Genomic DNA, 10223 nt, shown 5'->3' with positions numbered 1-10223 from the left:
AACAGCGGGGGACTGTGAAGCAACACAAACATAGGCAAAGACACATGCATACACGTGATAACATACGCACTATACACAGGTACACATGGATTTTGTATGTGGTTGTGGTGGAGTAAGGGCCTGAGGGCACACAGTGTGTTTTGAAATCTGTAAATGTATTGTATTGTTTTTAAAATTGTATAAACTGCCTTAATTTGGCTGGATCCCAGGAAGAGTAGCTGCTGCCTTGGCAGCAGGTAATGGTGATCCATAATAAGTTAAGACTTATTCAGACTGTGTTGTTTGTAACTACCCTGGTAGGTTGGCTGACAACCTGAATCAGGTTGCAGGCACTGGTTACAGTTTAAATGTTTTTCTTGAGTGGGCAGCTTAATGAAAGCCAGTCAATATTTAAATCACCCAGAAAATATACTTCTCTGTTGATATCACATACATTATCAAGCATTTCACACATATTATCCAGATACTGACTGTTAGCATTTGGTGGTCTGTAGCAGCTTCCCCCTTGTCTCTGGTAAGACAAGGGGCGGCGACCTATGCATATTTGTAAACAACAGCTGGTGCACGAAATCTAAGGAAGTCTCAAGGTTTTGTTCACCTGAGGTAGAGTATCTCATGATAAGCTGTAGACCACACTATTTACCAAGAGAGTTTACATCTATATTTTTCGTAGCTGTTTATATACCACCGCAGACCGATGCTGGCACTAATACCGCACTCATTGAGCTGTATACGGCCAAAGGCAAAATGGAAAGCGCTCATCCAGAGGCGGCGCTCCTAGTGGCCAGAGACTTTAATGCAGGGAAACTCAAATCTGTTTTACCTCATTTCTATCAGCATGTTAAATGTGCAACCAGAGGGAAAAAAACTCTAGACCACCTTTACTCTACACACAGAGATGCGTACAAAGCTCTCCCTCGCCCTCCGTTTGGCAAATCTGACTGTAATTCTATCCTCCTGATTCCTGCTTACAAGCAGAAACTAAATCAGGAAGCACCAGTGACTCGGTCAAGAAGAAATTGGTCAGATGAAGCAGATGCTAAGCTAGAGGACTGTTTTGCTAGCACAGACTGGAACATGTTCCGGAATTCTTCCGATGGCATTGAGGAGTACATCACATCAGTCACTGGCTTCATCAATAAGTGCATCAATGACGCCGTCCCCTTATAAGCTTCCGGGACTCTAACCCGGGAGCTTATAAGAAATCCCGCTATACCCTCCGACGAACCATCAAACAGGCAAAGCGTCAATACAGGACTAAGATCGAATCGTACTACATCCGCTCCGACCCTTGTTGGATGTGGCAGGGCTTTAAAACTATTACAGACTACAAAGGGAAGCACAGCCACGAGCTGCCCAGTGACACGAACCTACCAGATGAGCTAAATTACTTCTATGCTCCCTTTGAGGCAAGTAACATGCATGACAGCACCAGCTGTTCCAGACGACTGTGGGATCATGCTTTCCGTAGCCGATGTGAGTAAGACCTTTAAACAGGTCAACATTCACAATGCCGCAGGGCCATATGGATTACCAGGACGTGTACTCCGAGCATGCTCTGACCAACTGGCAAGTGTCTTCACTGACATTTTCAACCTGTCCCTGACTGAGTCTGTAAAACCAACATGTTTTAAACAGGCCACCTTTTAAAAAAAAATTATACTGTGTTATTGACTTGTTTACTCCATGTGTAACTCTGTGTTGCTGTCTGTTCACACTGCTATGCTTTATCTTGGCCAGGTCGCAGTTGTTAATGAGAACTTGTTCTCAACTAGCCTACCTGGTTAAATAAAGGTGAAATAAATAATAAATAAATAGTCCCTGTGCCCAAGAACACTAAGGTAACCTGCCTAAATAACTACCGACCCGAAGCACTCATGTCTGTAGCCATGAAGTGCTTTCAAAGGTTGGTAATGGCTCACATCAACACCATTATGCCAGGAGCCCTAGACCCACCCAAATTTGCATACCACCCCAACAGATCCACAGATGATGCAATCTCTATTGCACTCAACACTGCCCTTTCTCACCTAGATAAAATGAACACCTATGTGAGAATGCTATTCATTAATGCCAGCTCAGCGTTTCACACCATAGTGCCCTCATAGCTCATCACTAAGCTAAGGACCCTGGGACTAAACACTTCCCTCTGAAACTGGATCCTGGACTTCCTGACGGGCTGCCCCCAGGTGGTTAGTGTAGGGAACAACACATCCGCCACGCTGATCCTCAACACAGGGGCCCCTCAGGGGTGTGTTCTCAGTCCCCTCCTGTACTCCTTGTTCACTCATGACTGCATGGCCAAGCACGACTCCAACACCTTCATCAAGTTTGCCGATGTCACAACAGTGTTAGGCCTGTTCACCGACAACGATGAGACAGCCTATAGGGAGGAGGTCAGAGACCTGGTCGTGTGGTGCCAGGACAACAACCTCTCCCTCAATGTGATCAATACAAAGGAGATGATTGTGGACCACAGGAAAAGGAGGACCGAGCACTCCCCCATTCTCATCGTCAGGGCTGTAGGGGAGCAGATTGAGAGCTTCAAGTTCCTTGGCCAACAAACTATCATGGTTCAAACACACTAAGACAGTTGGGAAGAGGGCACGACAAAGCCTATTCCCCTCAGGAGACTGAAAAGATTTGGCATGGGTCCTCAGATCCTCAAAAGGTTCTACAGCTGCACCCTCGACAGCACTGGTTGCATCACTGCCTGGTATGGCAACTGCTTGGCCTCCGACTGCAAGGCACTACAGAGGGTAGTGCGTACGGCCCAATACATCACTGAGGCCAAGCTTCCTGCCATCCAGGACCCCTATATCAGGAGGAATGTCAGAGGAATGCCCTAAAAACTCCGGCCACCCTAGTCATAGACTGTTCTCTCTGCTACCGCACGGCAAGTGGTACGGGAGCATCAAGTCGAGGTCCAAAAGACTTCTTAACAGATTCCACCCCCAAGCCATAAGACTCCTGAACAGCTAATCAAAGGGCTTCCCAGACCACTCTTTTACACTGCTGCTACTCTCTGTTTCTAATCTATGAATAGTTACTTTAACTCTACCTACATGTACATATTACCTCAATTACCTCGACTAACCAGTGCCCACACCCATTGACTCTGTACCGGTACCCCCTGTATATAGCCTTGCTTGTTATTTTACTGCTGCTGTTTAATTATTTGTAACTTTTATTTTCTATTAAAAGAATTAACATTATTTTTTACTTAACAGTTTTTTTTCTTAACTTCTTAAAGCGTTGTTGGTTAAGGGTTTGTCAGTAAGCATTTCACTGTTGTATTCGGCGCATGTGACAAATACAATTTGATTTGATTTGATTTTAATGGACACCAGCAAGAGTAGATGTTGTGATGGTAACAACTAATGGGGGTCCAAATAAACATCAAACCATTTACTTGGTTTTAAACAATGTTGTGCATAACTAACCATGTTCCAAATGCATTAGGACCATTGACCTCCACTAAGACAAGTCTTGATTTGGGGGATAAGTAGTGTCCATCTCTAGCTGAGTTATGACATGTCAATCTATCATTAGCGTCTCCACTTGAAACAGCTCCTGGGCTGCATGTTTCCGTTGGTATGTGCTGCCTTGCCTTCAGTTAACTTCCATTGCATTTACCTTTTTTGCTATGACTGGAAAATATGTAAGCTATTGCTTTTCCTAACATCTGACTATTTTGATAAATATTAGTTATTCTTACCATAGATAAGGATTTCCCTCTGTGTCTTGGCTTGGATTGTTTTCCATTGAGGGATGAGTCTGTCACTGGATACTTGTTCCACATGTGAGTGTGTGTGCTGTGTGTTATGTTGCCTGCTCTGAAGTTTCTGAATGGGATGAACTTAAAGGGGACCCAGTGAGAAAGTGGGTGGGATATTATTTCAGAAGGAATGCTGAACCACTCAAATGCAAGGAAAGGCAGTCATAGGTGTTTTTCAGGGGTGGGATAACATTATAGAATGTGAACATGCTGTAACACCTTGACGTTTAGGAGCACCAATAAGGACTGCATTACACATTCACAAGCAATACATAAGAATTTCCGAAATGTTTACTTTAGAGCCTGCAAATTTCTGTTAAAGCTGCAATATGTAACTTTTGGGGTGACCAGACCAAATTTACATTGAAATGTTAGTTATCGATCTGTCATTCTTATTGAAAGCAAGTCTAACAAGCGGTAGAACTGTTTTATGTGCGCAATTTCTATGCTCCCCGTTGTTAGGCTTCGTTTTTGCGTCTTTTACTTTTGGTTTTGTAAAATACAATATTATAGTTTATGGAAAATATTTTTCACAGCGGTTTAGATGGTACAATGATTCTCTACACTGTATTTGCTTGTTTTGTCACATAAACTGAAAATAGGCAAACTATTTGAATTTTAGCAACCAGGAAATGGCGGAGCGATTTCTGCATAGTGCTTCTTTAAAGTTATGTCACAGTATATCACTACATACTGCAGTTGTTAAGTTAACACTATAGTTATTCCATTTCATACGTATTTATGTTGTTTGTAACCTACTGCTGTGTGTTTTATGGCAAATTAATGAAGTTCTTATGTAGCTGCCCTTCAACTAAAGTAATACAGAACATGTTAAAGTATACTAGACATAAAAAGTGAGCGAATTGTTATGTGGGCAAATTGTTATGAATTTAATTTTCTGAATGCCTTTACAAAAAAAACGTTTAGAAAACATGCGCAGATAACGCGCAGAGTTGACACCGATGGAGACACGCTGTTGCAACTTGCCATATGCAGGCAGACCTGTGTGAAATTAGCCACAATAAGGATTAGCCACAAAACTGCCATTTGCAGTTCGCCTTCATAATAAAGGTCCCCAATTGAAAATGATTAAAATTAATACAAATAGTGGAATCATGCCCTATTTTGACGAGATAATGCTAAACAAGTTCGGAATGTTGTTATATAAATTCAACAAATGACAAAAATGTGTTAATTTTATCTGTTGATAAAAATCTGTTGAAATCACACTGTGGGTGTATTAGATTTTATAATTGTATTGGGGGCATACTTACAGTGCCTTCAGAAAGTATTCACACCCCAGCTGGAATTGTTAAATGGATTACACTGAGATTTGTGTCACTGGCCTACACACAATAACCCATAATGTCAAAATGGAATTATGTTTTTAGAAATCTTTACGAATTAATAAAAAATGAAAAGCTGAATGTCTTGTGTCAGTAAGTATTATTCCCCTTTGTTACGGCATGCCTAAATACATTCAGGAGTAAAAATCTCCTTAAGAAGTCACATAATAAGTTGCATGTACTCACTCTGTGTGCAATATTAGTGTTTAACATGATTTTGGAGCGACTACCTCATCTCTGTACCCCACACATACAAGGTCCCTCAGTCGAGTATTGATGCAAACATGATGCAACTGTAGCTAAGATGGGGTGAGGTCTGTTTCATAATAAAGTGCTGATCTGCCTGGTGAGTGTAGAGGGTATAGAGATATTGTTATCCACGTCGGCACCAACGATGTTAGGATGAAACAGTCAGAGGTCACCAAGTGCAACATAGCTTCAGCGTGTAAATCAGCTAGAAAGATGTGTCGGCATCAAGTAATTGTCTCTGGCCCCTTCCCAGTTAGGGGGAGTGATGAGCTCTACAGCAGAGTCTCACAACTCAATCGCTGGTTGAAAACTGTTTTCTGCACCTCCTAAAAGATAGAATTTGTAGATAATTGGCCCTCTTTCTGGGACTCACCCACAAACAGGACCAAGCCTGGCCTGCTGAGGAGTGGCGGACTCCATCCTAGCTAGAGGGGTGCTCTCATCTTATCTACCAACATAGACAGGGCTCTAACTCCTCTAGCTCCACAATGCAATAGGGTGCAGGTCAGGCAGCAGGCTGTTAGCCAGCCTGCCAGCTTAGTGGAGTCTGCCACTAGCACAGTCACTGTAGTCAGCTCAGCTATCCCCATTGAGACCGTGTCTGTGCCTCGCCCTAGGTTGGGCAAAACTAAACATGGCCGTGTTCGCCTTAGCAATCTCACTAGGATAAAGACCTCCTCCATTCCTGACATTATTGAAAGAGATCGTGATACCTCACATCTCAAAATAGGGCTACTTAATGTTAGATCCCTCAATTCAAAGGCAGTAAAACTCAATGAACTAATCACTGATCATAATCTTGATGTGATTGGCCTGACTGAAACATGGCTTAATCCTGATGAATTTACTGTGTTAAATGAGGCCTCACCTCCTGGTTACACTAGTGAACATATCCCCCGTGCATCCCGCAAAAGCGGAGGTGTTGCTAACATTTACGATAGCAAATTTCAATTTACAAAAAAAAATATGATGTTTTCGTCTTTTGAGCTTCTAGTCATGACATCTATGCAGCCTACTCGATCACTTTTTATAGCTACTGTTTACAGGCCTCCTGGGCCATATACAGCGTCCTCACTGAGTTTCCTGAATTCCTATCGGACCTTGTAGTCATGGCAGATAATATTCAAATTTTTGGTGATTTTAATATTCACATGGAAAAGTCCCCAGACCCACTCCAAAAGGCTTTCGGAGCCATCATCGACTCAGTGGGTTTTGTCCAACATGTCTCTGGACCTGCTCACTGTCACAGTCATACTCTGGACCTAGTTTTGTCCCATGGGAATAAATGTTGTGGATCTTAATGTTTTTCCTCATAATCATGGACTATCGGACCACCATTTTATTACGTTTGCAATCGCAACAAATAATCTGCTCAGACCCCAACCAAGAAGCATCAAAAGTCGTGCTATAAATTCTCAGACAACACAAAGATTCCTTGATGCCCTTCCAGACTCCCTCTGCCTACCCAAGGGCATCGGAGGACAAAAATCAGTTAACCACCTAACTGAGGAACTCAATTTAACCTTGCGCAATACCCTAGATGCAGTTGCACCCCTAAAAACTAAAAACATTTGTCATAAGAAACTAGCTCCCTGGTATACAGAAAATACCCGACCTCTGAAGCAAGCTTCCAGAAAATTGGAACGGAAATGGCGCCACACCAAACTGGAAGTCTTCCGACTAGCTTGGAAAGACAGTACCGTGCAGTATTGAAGAGCCCTCACTGCTGCTCGATCATCCTATTTTTCCAACTTAATTTAGGAAAATAAGAACAATCCGAAATGTATTTTTTGATACTGTCGCAAAGCTAACTAAAAAGCAGCATTCCCCAAGTGAGGATGGCTTTCACTTCAGCAGTAATAAATTAATGAACTTCTTTGAGGAAAAGATCATGATCATTAGAAAGCAAATTACGGAGTCCTCTTTAAATCTGCGTATTCCTCCAAAGCTCAGTTGTCCTGAGTCTGCACAACTCTGCCAGGACCTAGGATCAAGAGTGTTTTAGTACTATATCTCTTGACACAATGATTAAAATAATCATGGCCTCTAAACCTTCAAGCTGCATACTGGACCCTATTCCAACTAAACTACTGAAAGAGCTGCTTCCTGTGCTTGGCCCCCCTATGTTGAACACAATAAACGGCTCTCTATCCACCGGATGTGTACCAAACTCACTAAAAGTGGCAATAATAAAGCCTCTCTTGAAAAAGCCAAACCTTGACCCAGAAAATATTTTTAAAACTATCGCGCTATATCGAATCTTCCATTACTCTCAAAATGTTAGAAAAAGCTGTTGCGCAGCAACTCACTGCCTTCCTGAAGACAAACAATGTATACGAAATGCTTCAGTCTGGTTTTAGACCCCATCACAGCACTGAGACTGCACTTGTGAAGGTGGTAAATTACCTTTTAATGGCGTCAGAACGAGGCTCTGCATCTGTCCTCGTGCTCCTAGACCTTAGTGCTGCTTTTGATACCATCGATCACCACATTCTTTTGGAGAGATTGGAAACCCAAATTGGTCTACACGGACAAGTTCTGGCCTGGTTTAGATCTTATCTGTCGGAAAGATATCAGTTTGACTCTGTGAATGGTTTGTCCTCTGACAAATCAACTGTAAATTTCGGTGTTCCTAAAGGTTCCGTTTTAGGACCACTATTGTTTTCACTATATATTTTACCTCTTGGGGATGTCACTCGAAAACATAATGTTAACTTTCACTGCTATGCGGATGACACACAGCTGTACATTTCAATGAAACATGGTGAAGCCCCAAAATTGCCCTCGCTAGAAGTCTGTGTTTCAGACATAAGGAAGTGGATGGCTGCAAACTTTCTACTTTTAAACTTGGACAAAACAGAGATGCTTGTTCTAGGTCCCAAGAAACAAAGAGATCTTCTGTTGAATCTGACAATTAATCTTGATGGTTGTACAGTCGTCTCAAATTAAACTGTGAAGGACCTCAGCGTTATTCTGGACCCTGATCTCTCTTTTGACGAACATATCAAGACTGTTTCAAGGACAGCTTTTTTCCATCTACGTAACATTGCAAAAATCAGAAACTTTCTGTCCAAAAATGATGCAGAAAAATGTATCCATGCTTTTGTTACTTCTAGGTTAGACTACTGCAATGCTCTACTTTCCAGCTACCCGGATAAAGCACTAAATAAACTTCAGTTAGTGCTAAATACGGCTGCTAGAATCCTGACTAGTACCAATTTTTTAAATCATATTACTCCAGTGCTAGCCTCCCTACACTGGCTTCCTGTTAAGGCAAGGGCTGATTTTAAGGTTTTACTGCCAACCTACAAAGCATTACATGGGCTTGCTCCTACCTATCTTTCCGGTTTGGTCCTGCCTACATACCTACACGTACGCTACGGTCACAAGACACAGGCCTCCTAATTGTCCCTAGAATTTCTAAGCAAACAGCTGGAGGCAGGGCTTTCTCCTATAGAGCTCCATTTTTATGGAATGGTCTGCCTACCCATGTGAGAAACGCAGACTCGGGCTCAACCTTTAAGTCTTTACTGAAGACTCATCTCTTCAGTGGGTCATGTGATTGAGTGTAGTCTGGCCCAGGAGTGTGAAGGTGAACGGAAAGGCTCTGGAGCAATGAACCGCCCTTGCTGTCTCTGCCTGGCCGGTTCCCCTCTCTCCACTGGGATTCTCTGCCTCTAACCCTATTACAGGGGCTGAGTCACTGGCTTACTGGTGCTCTTTCATGCCGTCCCTAGGAGGGGTGTGTCACTTGAGTGGGTTGAGTCACTGACGTGATCTTCCTGTCTGGGTTGGCGCCCCTCCTTGGGTTGTGCCGTGGCGGAGATCTTTGTGGGCTATACTCAGGCTTGTCTCAGGATGGTAAGTTGGTGGTTGAAGATATCCCTCTAATGGTGTGGGGGCTGTGCTTTGGCAAAGTGGGTGGGGTTATATCATTCCTGTTTAGACCTGTCCGGGGGTATCATCATATGGAGCCACAGTGTCTCCTGACACCCCCTGTCTCAGCCTCCAGTATTTATGCTGCAGTAGTTTATGTGTCGGGGGGCTAGGGTCAGTTTGTTATATCTGGAGTACTTCTCCTGTCTTATCCGGTGTCCTGTGTGAATTTAAGTATGCTCTCTCTAATTCTCTCTTTCTTTCTCTCTCTCGGAGGACCTGAGCCCTAGGACCATGCCTCAGGACTACCTGGCATGATGACTCCTTGCTGTCCCCAGTCCACCTGGCCGTACTGCTGCTCCAGTTTCAACTGTTCTGCCTGCGGCTGTGGAACCCTGACCTGTTCAACGAACGTGCTACCTGTCCCAGACCTGCTGTTTTCAACTCTCTAGAGACAGCAGGAGCGGTAGAGATACTCTTAATGATCGGCTATGAAAAGCCAACTGACATTTACTGCTGAGGTGCTGACTTGCTGCAACTACTGTGATTATTATTATTTGACCATGCTGGTCATTTATGAACATTTGAACATCTTGGCCATGTTCTGTTATAATTTCCACCCAGCACAGCCAGAAGAGGACTGGCCACCCCTCATAGCCTGGTTCCTCTCTCGGTTTCTTCCTAGGTTTTGGCCTTTCTAGGGAGTTTTTCCTAGCCACCGTGCTTCTACACCTGCATTGCTTGCTGTTTGGGGTTTCAGGCTGGGTTTCTATACAGGACTTTGAGGTATCAGCTGATGTAAGAAGGGCTATATAAATACATTTGATTTGATTTAACAACACTATCAACAAGGCAGGTCCTACAGGCCCTAGTTTTGTCTCACCAGGACTACTGTCCAGTCTTGTGTTCAGGTGCTATAGAGGGACAGGCTGGCCCTTAAATGTACACAGACAGCTAACATTAATAATATGCAT

This window comes from Oncorhynchus clarkii, chromosome 1 (assembly GCF_045791955.1).
Source record: "Oncorhynchus clarkii lewisi isolate Uvic-CL-2024 chromosome 1, UVic_Ocla_1.0, whole genome shotgun sequence".
In the NCBI taxonomy this organism is placed as follows: Eukaryota; Metazoa; Chordata; class Actinopteri; order Salmoniformes; family Salmonidae; genus Oncorhynchus; species Oncorhynchus clarkii.
This window is presented reverse-complemented; position numbering follows the sequence as displayed.